This window comes from Euprymna scolopes, chromosome 2 (genome assembly GCF_053919585.1).
Source record: "Euprymna scolopes isolate OS-2025 chromosome 2, ASM5391958v1, whole genome shotgun sequence".
Lineage (NCBI taxonomy): Eukaryota > Metazoa > Mollusca > Cephalopoda > Sepiida > Sepiolidae > Euprymna > Euprymna scolopes.
Window position 1 is genome coordinate 15,284,378 of NC_136483.1, and position 15,754 is coordinate 15,300,131.

The 15,754-nt window shown below is 32.5% G+C and overlaps 1 protein-coding gene and 1 non-coding gene across 7 annotated transcripts in view; both read left to right on the forward strand.

Annotated features, from left to right (window-relative positions):
• The window catches only part of LOC145288909 (putative nuclear hormone receptor HR3), a 938,903-nt gene that overhangs the window by 821,974 nt on the left and 101,175 nt on the right, over positions 1-15,754 (forward strand). The window lies entirely within an intron of this gene.
• Trnar-acg (transfer RNA arginine (anticodon ACG)) lies at positions 15,070-15,142 on the forward strand. Its single transcript has one exon. It is a non-coding gene; the product is annotated as a tRNA-Arg (tRNA).

A 15,754-nucleotide genomic window follows, 5' to 3' on the forward strand; every position in this document is an offset into this window, starting at 1 on the left:
ACAAAAAAAGGGGGGGGGGGCTCCTCCACAACTAATCTAATTGATTAGCTATCAAGAAACAGTGAAATAAAGAGCATATAAAGTAAGTGTGGAGGGGGAGGGCAACATACAGTGAGAGGGATTGCGTAATAGTAAGAACTTAGATTGGTCACTTGATTAATTGCAAATTGTAGCTAATTAAAAGAATTCAAATTATTTTTTTTTAACATGACGCAATCATAAAAGTCCAGAATATTTTTAGATGCCTTAATATTTTCGTTCATTCAATTTAGGCATCTTTGACACAAACATTTATGAATGAAATATTCATTTGCACTACTATTCTCATCTTAGTTAAATTTGCAACTTTTCAATCAATGTGACCATCTCTGGATCAAATAAAGAGTTCAGTTCAAAATTTCATCTATATCCTTGAATTTTAGAGCATTAACAAATTCGAAAACCTACACACCTTAAAATCAAAACTTACATTAGCCAAAATGTAATATAACAACCAAGATGATTACAATCCAAATAATACAAATTATCAAATTTCAGAGCATAAGTTAATAGCTCTATCATTAATCAGTTCCTATATTTCAATTGATAACATTTAAAACCATGCCCTCTTCCCTCCATGTTTTCTTCTCACTTTAACGTGCTGCGAATGAAAAATTTATATGAAAGCAAATCAAACTGTCTCCACTGACAATATCTTTTTAGAGACTAAATCCCTTAAAGCTGTATGATGAGCTCATCATCTTCACTGATGAGTTGTGCAGAGACGAGAAATAGGATCTCAAGCACAAGAGCTCCTCCACTATCAAAATAGAAATGTCAGATGTAAAAGAAAAAAAATGTCTGTGTCTGTACATTTGTTGTATATTAGCCAATGTAATGTATTGACAATAACATTATCAGTAGATAAGAATTATCAAATATACTTTAAATGTGTATTATTAGTCTATATGGCATGACTTGTAATTGATAGTATGTTTGGAAGTATTGTAAAAATGTTCAAAATGAAATTAAATAAGTAGAATTTTTTGTTTTATCAAATTGTATTTCTTTCAATGTTTTTTATTGATAATTTTTATAAATTTGTTACTATGGTATTCATATAATTATGTAAATTGTTAGGTTTATCTTTAAATTGTGTGTATGAGTCTTTGTAAGATGAACAAGCACTTGTCTGTCGATATAAATATTTAACTATTAAATTATGTAATATATAAAATGGGTTGATCTCGCCAATAGAAGTAATGGTTCCCACTTGACGTAAAGCATTACTCTTCATAATTAGAGAAGTTTTCATTAAATCTAAACAAATGCATAAGCACTATAATTGTCTTAGTTTTGCATAACATAGAAGTAAAATACTTGGATGACGTACACGAGTGTTACCCCGCTAGCGAAATACGCATCAGCTCCGATGTTGAATGTTGTTCGATTGAGGGAGAATTCATTGCTTTTACAAGGAAAGAATTTTTGCGTGTGTGACCTAGTTTGTTTTATTTATTTTGGTTGGAAATTTGAGCACGATTTTTGTTATGATTTTATGTTTTTTTTTTTTTGTTTTTTTTTGTTTGTTTGTTTTTTTTTTTTCCAGAGTTTGTGTAATTATTAACAGGAAAATTGGTGAAAGTCAAAATGGAATCTGCGCTATTTTAAAATATTATTTTTAAGTTTAATGAAAGTTTTATGATATCTGCATTATTTTTTTTTATTAAAAATAAAAAATAAAACTTCAAGTTACTTTTTTGGATTTAACAAACAAATAAAATGAAAACAAGACAAAAATTTGGTGCTTATGCACTTATGTTACCGTTACCTGTTCTTATTAAATTGTTAGGTGAAAGCACCTGCACTATTTTTAAATAGTATTTTCAAGTTTAATTAAAGTTTTACAATACCTGTTTTTACTTTTTTTGGCCGGATTTAACAAACAAAATTAAAGTAAAATAAAGCAAAAATTTGGTGCAGCGCAGATTTCATTTTGACTTTCACCAATTTTCCTGTTAATAATTACATAAACTCCGGCAAAAAAAAAAATATCCATCAAAAAAAAAAAACATAAAATCATAGCAAAAATCATGCGCAAATTTCAAGCCAAAATAAATAAAACAAACTAGGTCACACACGCAAAAAATTTGTCGGTCAAATACTTAATTGCCGATCATATTCAAATTACCTAGCGATCAGGTTTCAAATTAGTGTAAAACCGATTGACATACCTAGCAACATTGGAAAGTTGTAATACAGTTGAACAGCTGTCTGACTACTATATGTGTATATAATTATATGTATATATACATACACACACACACACACATCTTTTTAGAAGCATATGCTATATATTAAGTATACTCAAACAGTCTGTGCCAATCGAGGCTTCGGGAAATACAAAACAAGTGGTGGCAACAAACCGCTAAAGACCTGCAAAGCTTCACAGAAGGGACCTTAGAAACTTTTTTGTCAGTACTAAGAAAATCTTTAGACCAAAAGGCTCTGTTGCAGGGACTCTTATGTCAGCAACCAACACCATCCTGACAGAAGAAACAGAAATACAGAACAGATGAGCGAGTTGAACACTTCAACACCCTACTCAATAGAGACCCTTCAGCCCATCAGGACTTCCCCAGAAACATGCCACAGCATCCACCCCCACCTATGCATGTCTCTTTCGCCAGCCTTCGAATAAATGCGCCAAAGGAAAGCTGCCAAACTCAACAACATCCCTACAGCTCTTCACACAAGGGGATCTCCCTGTGAAGACATGCGTTCACTCTCTCATATTAAAAGCATGGAAGGAAAAACAGGTCCCTAGTGACTGGAAAGATGCTCTCCTTGTTACCATCTTCAAAACGGGAGATAGAAGAAAATGTGGGAATTATAGAGGGATTTCGCTACTATCAATAGCAGGGAAAAATTTGTCGGCCAAATACTTAATTGCCGATCATATTCAAATTACCTAGCGATCAGGTTTCAAATTAGTGTAAAACCGATTGACATACCTAGCAACATTGGAAAGTTGTAATAACATCATCCACCCCCACCTATGCATGTCTCTTTCGCCAACCTTCGAATAAATGCGCCAAAGGAAAGCTGCCAAACTCAACAACATCCCTACAGCTCTTCACACAAGGGGATCTCCCTGTGAAGATTTCGCTACTATCAATAACAGGGAAGATTCTGGCCCATATAATTTTAAACAGACTACAGGACGTAGCCGAAGATATCCTGCCTGAATCCTAGTGTGCTTTCTGCCCATCTAGAGGAACCATTGACATGATTTTTTTGTGCCCGCCAACTGCAGGAAAAATCAAAAGAACAACAAAAATCCATATACCTAATATTCTACGACCTTGAGAAAGCGTATGACGGTGTTCCGAGAACAGCAATGTGGTCAGTCTTAGATTGGTTTGGAGTTCCTGAACCATTTGTGGACATGATAAAGTGATCCACCAAAGCAACCTGTTGGAGCCCTTCTAAATCTCTTGCGATATTAAACAGGCCTGTGTGCTGGAACCGGCACTGTTCTCCCTCTATCTCGTGGCCATGATATTCAAAGTCCCTCAGAACAACTCTGGGACAGATATCAAGTTCAGGTTTGATGGAGGAATTTTCAAACTAGCCAGATTAAAATCAAGATGAGTGACCAACACCATCAAAGTGATGAACTTCAACCGTCTGTGGACAATTTTCATGCTACATACTTGTGCTTTGGTCTAATAGTTAACAAGACCAAAATGCGGGCCCAACCACCACCAGCGGAAGCTGTGCCAAACTTCAACATCACCATGGATAGCACCACCATAGAATGTTTCACGCACTTCCCATACCTGGGCAGCATTCTTTCCACTCAAGCTAACTGCTCAAAAGAAATCGAAAACGGCCAGGCCACACCGCTTTTGGAAGATTGTCCACCAGAGTCTTCAAGAACAAGGATTTAACCACCAAGACAAAGTTGATAGTATACAAAGCCATAGTTATCTTCACCCTATTATATGAGTGCAAGACTTGGATTGTCTGCAGTAAAGACCTTAAAAAACTCCAACAGTCCCACCAGAAAAAACTGAACCATCATGCGGATTAAATGGGACGATTATGCATCCAACATAACTGTCCTCAAAAGTGCCAACGTCACCAGCATCGTAGCCTTGATCATGAAACACCCACTGAGATGGTCTGGCCATGTCGCTCACATGGAGGACACTAGACTGCTGAAACAAGTGCTCTTCAGTCAACTTAATGCAGGAAATCGACTCCAAGGCCACCTGCTACTTAGATCCAAAGACCAGGTGAGGCCAATATAGATCCAAACACCTTTGAAGCCTCATCGAACAACAGACATGAATGGAGGAACAAAGTGGGTACAAGCCAATTCGAAGAAAATAGAAGAGCCAATCTAATAACCAAACGGCAACAAAGGGCCCTTACAGCCAACCAACTGTAACCACCCCCATAATACAATGTGACCAATGCCCCCGACTATTCAGAGACCAAATTGTTTTTTCCAGCCACAAAAGGACTTGCCATCCCGATAATGACTACAATTCTTACGGAACTAATAAAACTTTCTCTTCTGCTTCTTTTCTGTATTGGACGTGGGAACTGTGATGTTCGGACATGAATGCATGCCGCTGCCGACACTCAATATTTATGATAGAACTTTAGTAAAGAAATATATCTTGATATTTACAGACAACATTAGTGAGGCTAGACACAGAGAGCATATCTCACTCCAAGATTAGAACTCTGGACACAAATCCTTATAAATCATAATAGTCCGACACTATTCTCTGAGCTAACAAACCTGCTGCTGTTTGTGGGAAAAATTATAATGTTTTTAATGAATTTCAGCTCCTTTGTTTACCATTCTACACTGTTGATAATTTAGAGGATTCAATTATTTTATGAAAGAAACTTGTTTTATGCTTTAGTGGAAACCATCATTTTCTTCTTATAAAAAAACAAAGGAATCTGATTAGATTTTTATTTTTTTTAAGAGAGGAGTCAACTTCTATGTTTAAACATCATATAAAAATCAAAAAGAAAATCTTACTGAAATTAAAGCCAAAACAAAATGACATTTTGTTGAATATGAATTATTTTAATGGAAAAGCTGAGGAAAAGAAGCTTTTATTGCTTAGAGATTCTGTATTATGAGACGATTATTAGCCGTGAGTGAACTGGCAAGAAATAACAAATCCGGGGGGGGGGGTGTCTTCTTTAGTAAAATCTGCTTGGAAAGTTGTTAATCCTAGCACTGTCTTCTCCTATTACTTAAAAAGAAGGTAGAAAAAATGGCTTATTTGCTTGTAACTTTATTTTTCTGCTTTTAATTCATTGCCAGTTTTTTTATCTTAGACAAAATTTAAGTTTTTCATTGCGATTTCTTCTATTGGCATGTTCATTCCCTTTGGGCATTTTCTGATTGTTCATTTTCTACTGACAAATTTTGTGCAGTATAGCGTCATGATTTATTTGGTGGATGCATGGGTGGAGGTGCACTAATTCCATTTTTATTCTAAAATACTACTAAACAGATTAGTGCATAAAGATTAAAATGCTTTTCTCTCACTCTGCTTATGTTTTTATATGAAAAAGAAAAGGAAACCTGGAAAGTATCTCTTGTAGTAATTGTCAAAATAGTTCTCTTTTTAGCTTCATCTTATGTCAGTATTATAACCATGAGCCTTGTTTGAAATAGCTCTGTAGATTCGGCTCTTTTACTATGTTTCAGTGTTGTAACTGAGGAATACAATGCACTTGTGATGTTCACCCCTACCCTTTCGTTTGATTCAAAATATCAATCTTGAAAATGCCATTTAGGAGGTGGGTGAGGAAAGCATGCATATTTTACTGGAAGAGAGAGGGGAGTCTAAATTAACCATTTATTTGAAGAGAAAAAAAGAATTTTTTTTTCCTTTTTACTTTAGGCAGTTTCCTCTTCTCTGCTTTTACAGGTTTTTATCATGATTCATCATAATTATTTTGGCATATGTTTTTCCATCAAGATGATACTCTTGCTGATGAGTGTAAAGTTTGAGGATAGCTGTAAGAGATTTTCTGTTTTTGTCTAAGAATAAAAAATAATTGGAAATGGCATCTCATATTTTTGTAATTTACAAACCCTTCCACCCAACCTGAATCAAAAACATCTTGCATTATCTTAATCGTTATGTTAATTCAAAAATTTTCATTAATATTTCATTGAAAAAATGTTATAATCATGAGCAGCATCTGATTACTTTAATTTTTCTTTCCCTTTTACTATTCTGTGTAATAGACTTGTTTTTCTGACCAAACATGCATTAAGTGATTTAGAATTATGCTGCCTCACAAAAGTATAGGATATCTTCTACAATTTTCATTACAGATACTAATGTATAAAAAGACATTTATCTCAATATAAAGACTTCAAATATTTGAAGAGGAATGGAATAAGTGACATTCATTTGAGATGTAAAATGTTTAACATAGTAAATAAGACATTATGAAATATTAAATGTGGTTTACTGATTTGTGTCCAACACTTTTGCATTTGTACATTTTATTTGAAGATATATTCATCAATCACAAACTTATTTTTATATGTAGGATATTTTAGATATTTTCTAGCTTTATAATAGAAAAAATTATAAAAATTTGTGTTCGTATTCTTTTTCGGTAAATGTATATTAAAAACCTAATTGATGATTCACAAAATGTAAAGAAGAATTGAATCAATTTCTTGTTTGTTTTTTTAAATATATTAAAATTATTTTTCATCTAAGTTTATATTTAGATATAATGCCAATCCAGTGTTTATAGTTGTATTGAGAATTGAGTGAAATTTTTTTTAATTTCAAAATCTGTTATTCATTTGTTGAATAATCTTGCTTAAATATTTTTATCATATTTACAAAAGTAATTTTTTTTTCATACTAATGACTTAGTCATAAAGCTTAATGGGTTTGTGGGGTGGGCGTTGAGACAAGCATCTTGAGGATTGGAGATAATGGTTGGAACTAGTTAGAATTTGATTATTTCAGAGAACAGCTCAACATAAATTTGTTAATATAACAAAAAAAAACAAAGCAAGAAACGAAGAATATTATACCTTGGAAAATTTTTGGTTTGTATAAAAGAAGCATTTTTTTTTTTTTTTTTTTTTTTTATTCAATAAAAAACTATTTAGAGATTGACTTTTTTCCTTGAAATAATTTTAAATATGAAAAACCGTTTTTATATATTTCTGAATAATCAGTACTTTTGAAATCTATTTTCATAAGTTTGAGAACAACAACCCCTATCAATTATATCTCTTTAACTAAGTTTATTTTATGTTAAAACACAGATTATTTCATGTACTATATAATATCACACCTGTCTGTGAGAGTGAATATATTAGTAAGTTTTGAACTCTGCTGTGTTTATTAACAAAACTGCCATTGATACCACCTGCATGTACATGTATTGTCTATATTGTAGGCATCAGTAGCACCACTTTGCTGATTTGTCTTCTTATAGCAAAGAAAACTATTTATATAAGGATAACAGCTGAAGCAATTCTTTCTAAAAGAAGCAGCAGCAGCAGAGACTCATAGCTCGGAAGGGCCGGCCTGCCTGCTTGCTTGTCGTTTTTGCATAATTGCCTTTTCTCTTCTGTCCTTTCAATAAATATCAAATGCATTTCATGTTCTTCTCATTGCTCACTTGCCCACTTTCAACTTTGTGCAAAGAATGGTTGCAGCATGCCTCTCCTCCCTATCCCTTTCATTCCCCATCCCTGTCTCACATGAGAAATTAAAGTGCATACTATCAATCCAATATTATATTGAGATATAAAGAGTCAGCCATTTGGAAAATGGACTGCTACTTCACTTTGCACGCAGATCATTTCTAAATCCTTGTTTTATTGATTCATTTCTTAATCCACTACATCACATGACTGATTTTAATCCTTTACCCTTCTCACATTATTTCTTCCTTATACAATGAAAAATGTATCTGATTACTTGAAAAGTTTTACAAATTTATGTCAGTAGTTAGTAAGGAGAAATTTAGCTTTTATTAAACTGAGGAAATTCTCAAGATTTCTGATATGCTAACTATTTTTTTATATTCAATGTTTATAGCGACTATGTATTTTCAATTAGAATTAAAGATGATATTGGCATAAATGCTGAACATGTAATAAAATTCTATGGGTCTTGTAGATCTTGCTTGTCACCATGCACACTAGATGGCATCATAAAACGCAAATAATGGGAAGAGGCAAATTATGTAAAGAATTGGGAAGGGCAGATTTTTTTTTTTTTTTTTTTTAATTACATTTCACCCCACACTCCTTCCTGATAATGACCTTCATCGATCATCTTTACTTGATCTTTTTCTTGCTATTATTCCTGACTATTGTTCTATTCCCTCTTTTCTTGTACACTGGTACCACAGAGGCCATCTTCCAGCTATTAGGGAAGCAAGATTCAGCAAAGCATTTGTTGTAGAGTTTGGGAAGTATGAGGGCTAGTTCAGCTGAGCATTTCTTTATGAGTATAGCAGGGATGAAATCAGGCCTATGCACCTTGGAGGTGTCTAAGTTTTTTATGATATCATCGACATGAGAAGTGGTGATTTTTACGTAGAGTTTATGTATTAGATGCATTGCTTTTTCTGTTTCTCTTAAAGTCGTTTTTTTTTCTATCATTATAAGCACTTTCTCACACTTGAGGCTATTCTCTATCAATACAAATCTATGAGATCATGTATGGAGTATTGTTGTCGTATTTGGACTGATGAATCTCTCTCTCTCATTTGAGCATTTAGAAACATATCTGTAATTTGATTATTACTCTCTCACAGACATGATGTTGCTAGTTTTGGTCTTTTCTATAAATACAAGGTGTAATGATAAATCTGTCACCTCAAAGGAAACAACACTACAGCTTTATTTTAAAACTTTTATTGAAAAAATCAATTCAGGTAACTTGATTATGTAGCAGAGCTGACATCTATCCAGCCTTAATTACTGCCTTGATACGGGTCCAGAACTGGAAGCATGCTTTTTCCACAAGCGCTGGCAGGAGCTTGGTGGATGGGGGCGATCAGGCTGGCTTTGGTGTTGTGGGAGGTCATGCTGGTGATGTTCTTCACGTATGACCAAATTAAGTAGTCCAGCAGGTTCAGGTCGGGGGAGGGTCAGTGAGAGAAGAGTACAAATTCGTAGTACTCCTAAGGCTAAGCCTGGGTCTCTTTGGACTTGTGGGCCAGCGTTGAGTCTTGCTGCCACACCCCGAGTCTGCCAGTGGCCAACACACTTTTCAGCACATCCAGGTACACTTTGGTGTTAACTTTCGAACCAACTTCTAAGATGTGAAGTGGTATGATGTGGTCTTCACTTAGAAACCACACCAAAGACCATAACCGTGGCCGGAAACTTCATTGAGCTGTGCCCTAAAGCGTTAGACAGTCTAGATTTGCATTTTGACTGTGCTGACAATGGTCCTGTTGTCATAACTCTAGAGCATGAGTTATACAGTGGCACATCTCCAATCTTGCTTGATGAATATTGTCACTTTCAGACATGATCGAAGGCTCCTCTCGCTCTTGGGATTTGTACACAACTAGCCAACTAGTAGATGATCTGCAACTAAAAAAGAAAACCGTTTTTCATGAAAGAAATGGAATTCTTTTCTCTGGTGACAAGTTTATCGTTAACCTTGTACTGTTATGGCATGTGTTTTTCAGAATTGTCTTCTCTATTCCTTGCTCATTTAACTGGTTTGTCTATTGGTTTTCATCGATTTACTGTTTTGATATTTCATTGTAATACAGCTTCCTATTCCAATAGCTTATTTCCAAGAACTGCAAGCTTGTGAAACTCTTTCTGTTGACTGTTTTCTTCTTGCTCTTTTCAATAAGGTCTATAGTCATCTTCTATCTTTATGATAATCATCTTTTATTTTTGTTTACTCCTTACCTTTAGTGGCTTCATAATACATCAGCTTCTGGAGTGATTTCCATAAAAAAGAGGGGAAAAAAACATTCGTATTATTTGGATTCCTCGAACTGCTGTTCTCATCTGGAATGTGATTTTCACAACATTTCAGTCGATGTAACCACCAACCTTCTTCAGGTGTCTTGTCGAACTTGGAAATGTTTCATCCCATCATCCATGTAATGTAAATAAAGCAATCGTCAGTTGCCTACAAATTCCAGCAAAAGCAATATGTAGTAACAGCAATGCATATCAAGAGGACTGTTTAAGAGAAACCCTTCACTGAAACAACTATCCAGAGAGCATGACATCAGCTCCAAGAAATCTAGACCAGACACAAAAGGACACCACTCAGAAACCACAGTTTGTATACTATATATAAAGGGCTTGTCTGAAAAAATTCAGCGAATATGTAATCCGTATGATATCAGGACAGTATTCAGGAATGATTCAACTTTCCGGAAACAGCTTGTGAGAGTCAAGTCCCCTACAGAAAAAACCATGACTAAGAACTGTGTATATCAAATCTCATGTAAATGTGAAATACTATACAAAAGTGAAATGTGTCGTTCACTGAAAGTAAGGTTAGATGAACCTCGAAAAGCCGTAGTATGTGGAGAGACTGGTCAGTTATAGCTGACCACATTTGGAAGGAAAAGGGAAACCATCTACCATTATGAGAAGTAAAAATTATAGACAGAGGAACAGTGGAGAGTAAGGCGACTGAAAGAAGCAGCATATATGCTGGGAAATAACCAGTTACTAAGTAGACCTTGTATAGAATTAATTCGATATGAGAATCAGTAATTATAAACAATAGATAATATATACAAGTAATAAGTAAAAACATTTATATATATATATATATGTGTGTGTGTAGTGATAAGTAATAAATAGTGATATTTACAACTAGAAATAAAAATAGGTTAAAGGCTCCAAAAATTCATGCTAGAAATTGTCCGCAAGTATCCGTGTACAGTGGCACAGTGGTTAGAGTACTTGGAAAAATCAATTGTAAAAGTGACCTTCTCTTGAAGGTTGAAGGTTCAATCCTCAGTGTGGGCAACCAAAAAATACAAATGCAAATTACTTAGGATATCCAGTCATGGCTGATGGAACAAGAGCACTCTATTCACATGAAGTAAATAAAAATTCGAAATTCCATCCAAATTCTCGAGTTCGACGGAAACATTCCCGAGTTTGACAAAAATACACCTGAAGAAGGCTGGAGGTTACATCAACCGAAATTTGAAAATTACACTCAAGATGAGAACAGTAGTCAGATGTATCCAAATAATATGAATAACCAATCCTCATCTCAAAAATTCAGAAACCTCAATGCATAATATGAGTTTTAAATGTACTTAAATCTGATGATATCAAGAAGGAAATGTTATCGATATGGCCACATTGGAAGAATGGATGATAGTTCTTGGGTTAGATGTAAAACAGCTGATATGAGAGGAAAATAAGAAATGATATGGATGGATTTGAGAGAAGCTAAAAGTAAGATACTAATTTCTATTCAAATTATTACTTTGGAAATCGATTTTTAAAATCCAACACACACCAACATGAATGGACATCAAACTGGATAGGATGATATTTAATCTATATAACAAATACTATTTCATCAGTTCTCAGATAGGCTAGTTTTTTTTTAAATTTTTTCTAAAAATAATTTCTTTATCATAATGCTTCAATGTTCTCACTGTTAAAGATCGTTTTCTATGAATTTTGTGAAAGAGACAATTACTAATTTGAATATGAATTATTATTTTTTTAAATAGAACTTTATTATTTTTAATCCATTTGAAGATTTTTTTTGTATTATTGTTTTGAAATTTTTCTTCACCAGCATATATGACTAAAGTATATCATAAAATAAATATTTGATCAACTAACAGTGGATATTTCTGATTGGACATTCATTGTTGTTCTGTCATATCAAGAAAAGTACATGCTTTTTATTGAAATTGATTCATATTTCTTAGATTATCATTGACAATTACAATTAAAGTTGCTGAAATATAATTAGATAGCTTTATATTAATCTTAGTGATGTGACCATTTATATCTGTTTCTTGCCTCTACATGACTTATCCATTTTATTTATTTCTTTATTAAATTAAAAAAGATGCAATAGTGTAAAATGTTAAAACAAAAGTTTCAAAGAAATCCTAATTAGAAAAATATTTAATTCCAAAATCAAATCATTCACAATGTACTAGGCTTCTTTGTAAACAAGTTGACAGTTTTAATCTTTGCTTTTTTATATATCATCCATTTAATGCTGTCATTATTTCTTGTTTTCCGATTTAAATCTAGTATTCATTGAGTATTGACTATGATTTAATGATTAGGATTTGATAAAGACTGACTGCTCATCCTTTATGACAACCTTGATTTAGCATTATCAAATTTTTCATTCCTATAATTCAAAGAGATGAAAGACTTTATTTAATGTTAACATAAAAAGTAAAATCGAATGAAAAATGGGTAGAATATTTTGAAAAAAAATATGTAAAACTAGAAATGGATTTAAATTGAAAAATTCTTTTAATTAAATTTACTTGTTCAAATCAAGTTTATAGGATTAAAGTTCTTATATCAATAAATTCATAAGTTTTTCATAAACTAATTGAAACAAATATAATGTAGAAGAAAAAACAAAAGATATTTTTATTAAAATGTTTTAATCTTCATGCATTTGTTAATGTTTTGTACAAGTTAACTGTTAAAGGTTACACACATTGTCCAAAAGTCTCTTTTTTTTTTCTTTTTTTTTCTTTTTTTTTTTTTACTTTTTTAAATTTTTTTTTTATAAAACAATATTTACCTGCTCTGCCAAAAGGTTAAACAAAAGGGCAGATAGTTTTGAAATAAAGTACAATAGGTGAAATGTACTCTGGCCTACAAAAAATGCCAGAAAGATGGTTAAGTCTGTGAGCATGGATCTTCTAGGACTGAACAGAGGCATACCTAAGCCTAACAGCAACAAACTGATTGTTGATGATGCATCTGTAATAAGTGTCAACAACACTTGTACTAGCATTTATAATTAAATCTTCATTATTGAAATTGGCACAATAAATCATTAGTTTATCAGTGACTTAAATCATTAGTTTGGATACTCTGGTTTAAGTTAAATAAAAAATGGTTCAAACCTTAAAAAATCCAAATTAAATTCTGATTTTTAAAGTATAGACATTTTTTTTTAAATTTAGGTTTTCCTTTGGACTTCACTAACTTTTTAAATTAATAGATTTTGATCCTGGGTTTTCACATAATGAATTCTGTAGAACTTCAAGTTCATATTTGAGAAATTAGTCTTTGTAAGGAAATATTAGTTATTACATTTAATAATTTTTGTTGGTTGTTAAATGTTGATATCGTTCATAAACTTTGCTTTACGCCTCTTTAAAAAGAAACTGTTAGGTTTTGCATATTTACTACATAAAGATCTGCACTTTACAATCTAAATGAAATATTTTATTCAAACTCCAATTAATAAATAAATTCATAGATAAAAAAGGATTTCTCTAATTGCTATACTTTGTTAAAAACAATTAGTCTTAAAATTTTTGAGTAAAGCATCTCTACATGGTTTGATTATTTCACAAAATAGCTACTAGAAATATGACTGAGAATTTTGACTTAATCCATTTTCTCACTTTGTGACATTTAATATTTTCAAATGTGTCACTAAGCATAAAAATTTCAAGCTGATGAATGTGTGTAAATGCCACCAAGGGCTTCAATCTACACATTTATTGAGAAGAATTTATTACGATTGTTTGCCAACATTTTCATCATTTTAGCTTCTTGTCACTTTATTCATGTGAACATGCGATTCATTAGATGTCATGCATATTGTTATTTTCAGAGTATTTTACAATAAATATTTCTCGGTTAAATTCCAAATCATATTACGTGTTTAGCTTTGTGTTATGAAAATTTGAGTTAGACAAATTTGAAAATTTTACTCATACCATGTTGAATGTTTCTTTATTTTCTATCTATGAATTGTTTAAAAGTGTAATCTATTTAATAAAGCTTTTGATATCTTGTCACAGTGCACACTTTTCATTTGTACAAGGTTTTAGATGGTGAGAGAAAGAGCGAAATTCCTTAAAGGATAAATGAAAAGGAAAGTAGTGGGAGGAGACATATAACTAAGAGAAAGATTTTTTTTTTCTCATAATCTAAAACAGTCATGTATAGAGATAAACATGTAAAATAGTCATTAAACCAAATACTATAATGAACAACAAAAGCTGATTATTTTGCACTTTTACTGGGGTTTTTTTTTTTTCCTAGATGAAGTAGTTTAAAGGATTTTTTGCTTGTTTAATGCAAACATTACATTTTGTTGTGTAGTTTAAATATGTTATAGATTTTATTGTTTTCACATTTATATATAAAGTAGTAATGCACACCAACCATAAAAACGCTTTGGATATTTCAGGATTTCAAGGTAGTTTTACTAAAATAGTCATATTTCAGAAACCAAATCACTTGAAGTCCTCAAAATACCACCATTTTCTTTGGAAATGAATATCCTTTCACATACTTTAATAATATTAATCTACATAATTTTTTAATAGTTTTTAGCAAAGTAATGGTAAAAATGTTTACACTATGGAATGGCCATTTTGCATCATTTTTTTCTTTTTACCCCCACAGTGTTTAGAAGCTTGGTACCAATCCCCTATGAGGATTTACGAAATTTGGAAAACAATAAGAAAAAACATCAATCTAACTTAAAAAAATTTAATGGTTAGAAAACTAGACAAGTGTGGTATTATTTTTAATAAATGTTGCTTGCTATACTCTTAATAAAATTCTAAATGTTAATTTATTTATTTGTGTGTGTGTGTGTGTACCAATAAAACTGTCGAACGGATGCACTGAATTGAAATTTTTTTTTCTTTCCCTGAAAGGTGTGAGTCCCTAGATTGTCCTTATCTATATATGGTTCGTAATGAACAACGCCAAGTCACACTTTGGGCCGTTTCGTGGAATTGTCGAAAAAGTTACTTGCCCATGTCAACGGAATTTAGCACTATCTGTATACAGTCGCAGTAATATTTTCCGGCATATGGACAGGTCTTGTGGCGGAATGGATAATGCGTCTGACTACGGATCAGAAGATTCTAGGTTCAAATCCTGGCAAGTTCATAATAATTTTAACCATCATTTTATCCAACGTTTACTCATTATCCTTACCGTTAGTTAGGGTATTTTGTTTTTTCAGTGATTTTGTTTTGTGCATATGAGAATTTCTCATACCCCGAGTTCACAGGGTAAGCGTTGATGGTAAGACAATGTTGAGTGCACATGATTTTGTGCCGACACGGCACAGCCACTAGTTAAAAATAAAATTGAAAGTCATTTCATTATGTATGGAAATAAAAATGAAAAAAATTTTTTTTCTAATTTTCGAATAGTTAAATTCATCTGAACGAACTGGGACAGTTCTTTTTCTTATATGCTATAATGGTGGTAACCCCTGACATGACGAGATGTTTGTAGTTAAGTTAAAAAATGATGTTTATATGTCCAATTACAGTATTTTGGCGTCTGTCAAACGAGTGTGTAATAAAAAGGAATTCACTGTTTGAAATACTCAATAATAATTTATGATTTAAGGTGTTTGGGAGGAGCCTTCAGGCCAAAATTAAAGTGTAGTATTTGTTCTGATGTTACATTTCACTTTTTTTGTTCTCAGTTAGTGGAGAAGAAATCTTTCATGACTGCGACAATTTTTATTTTTGTTCTTTTCTCCGCATT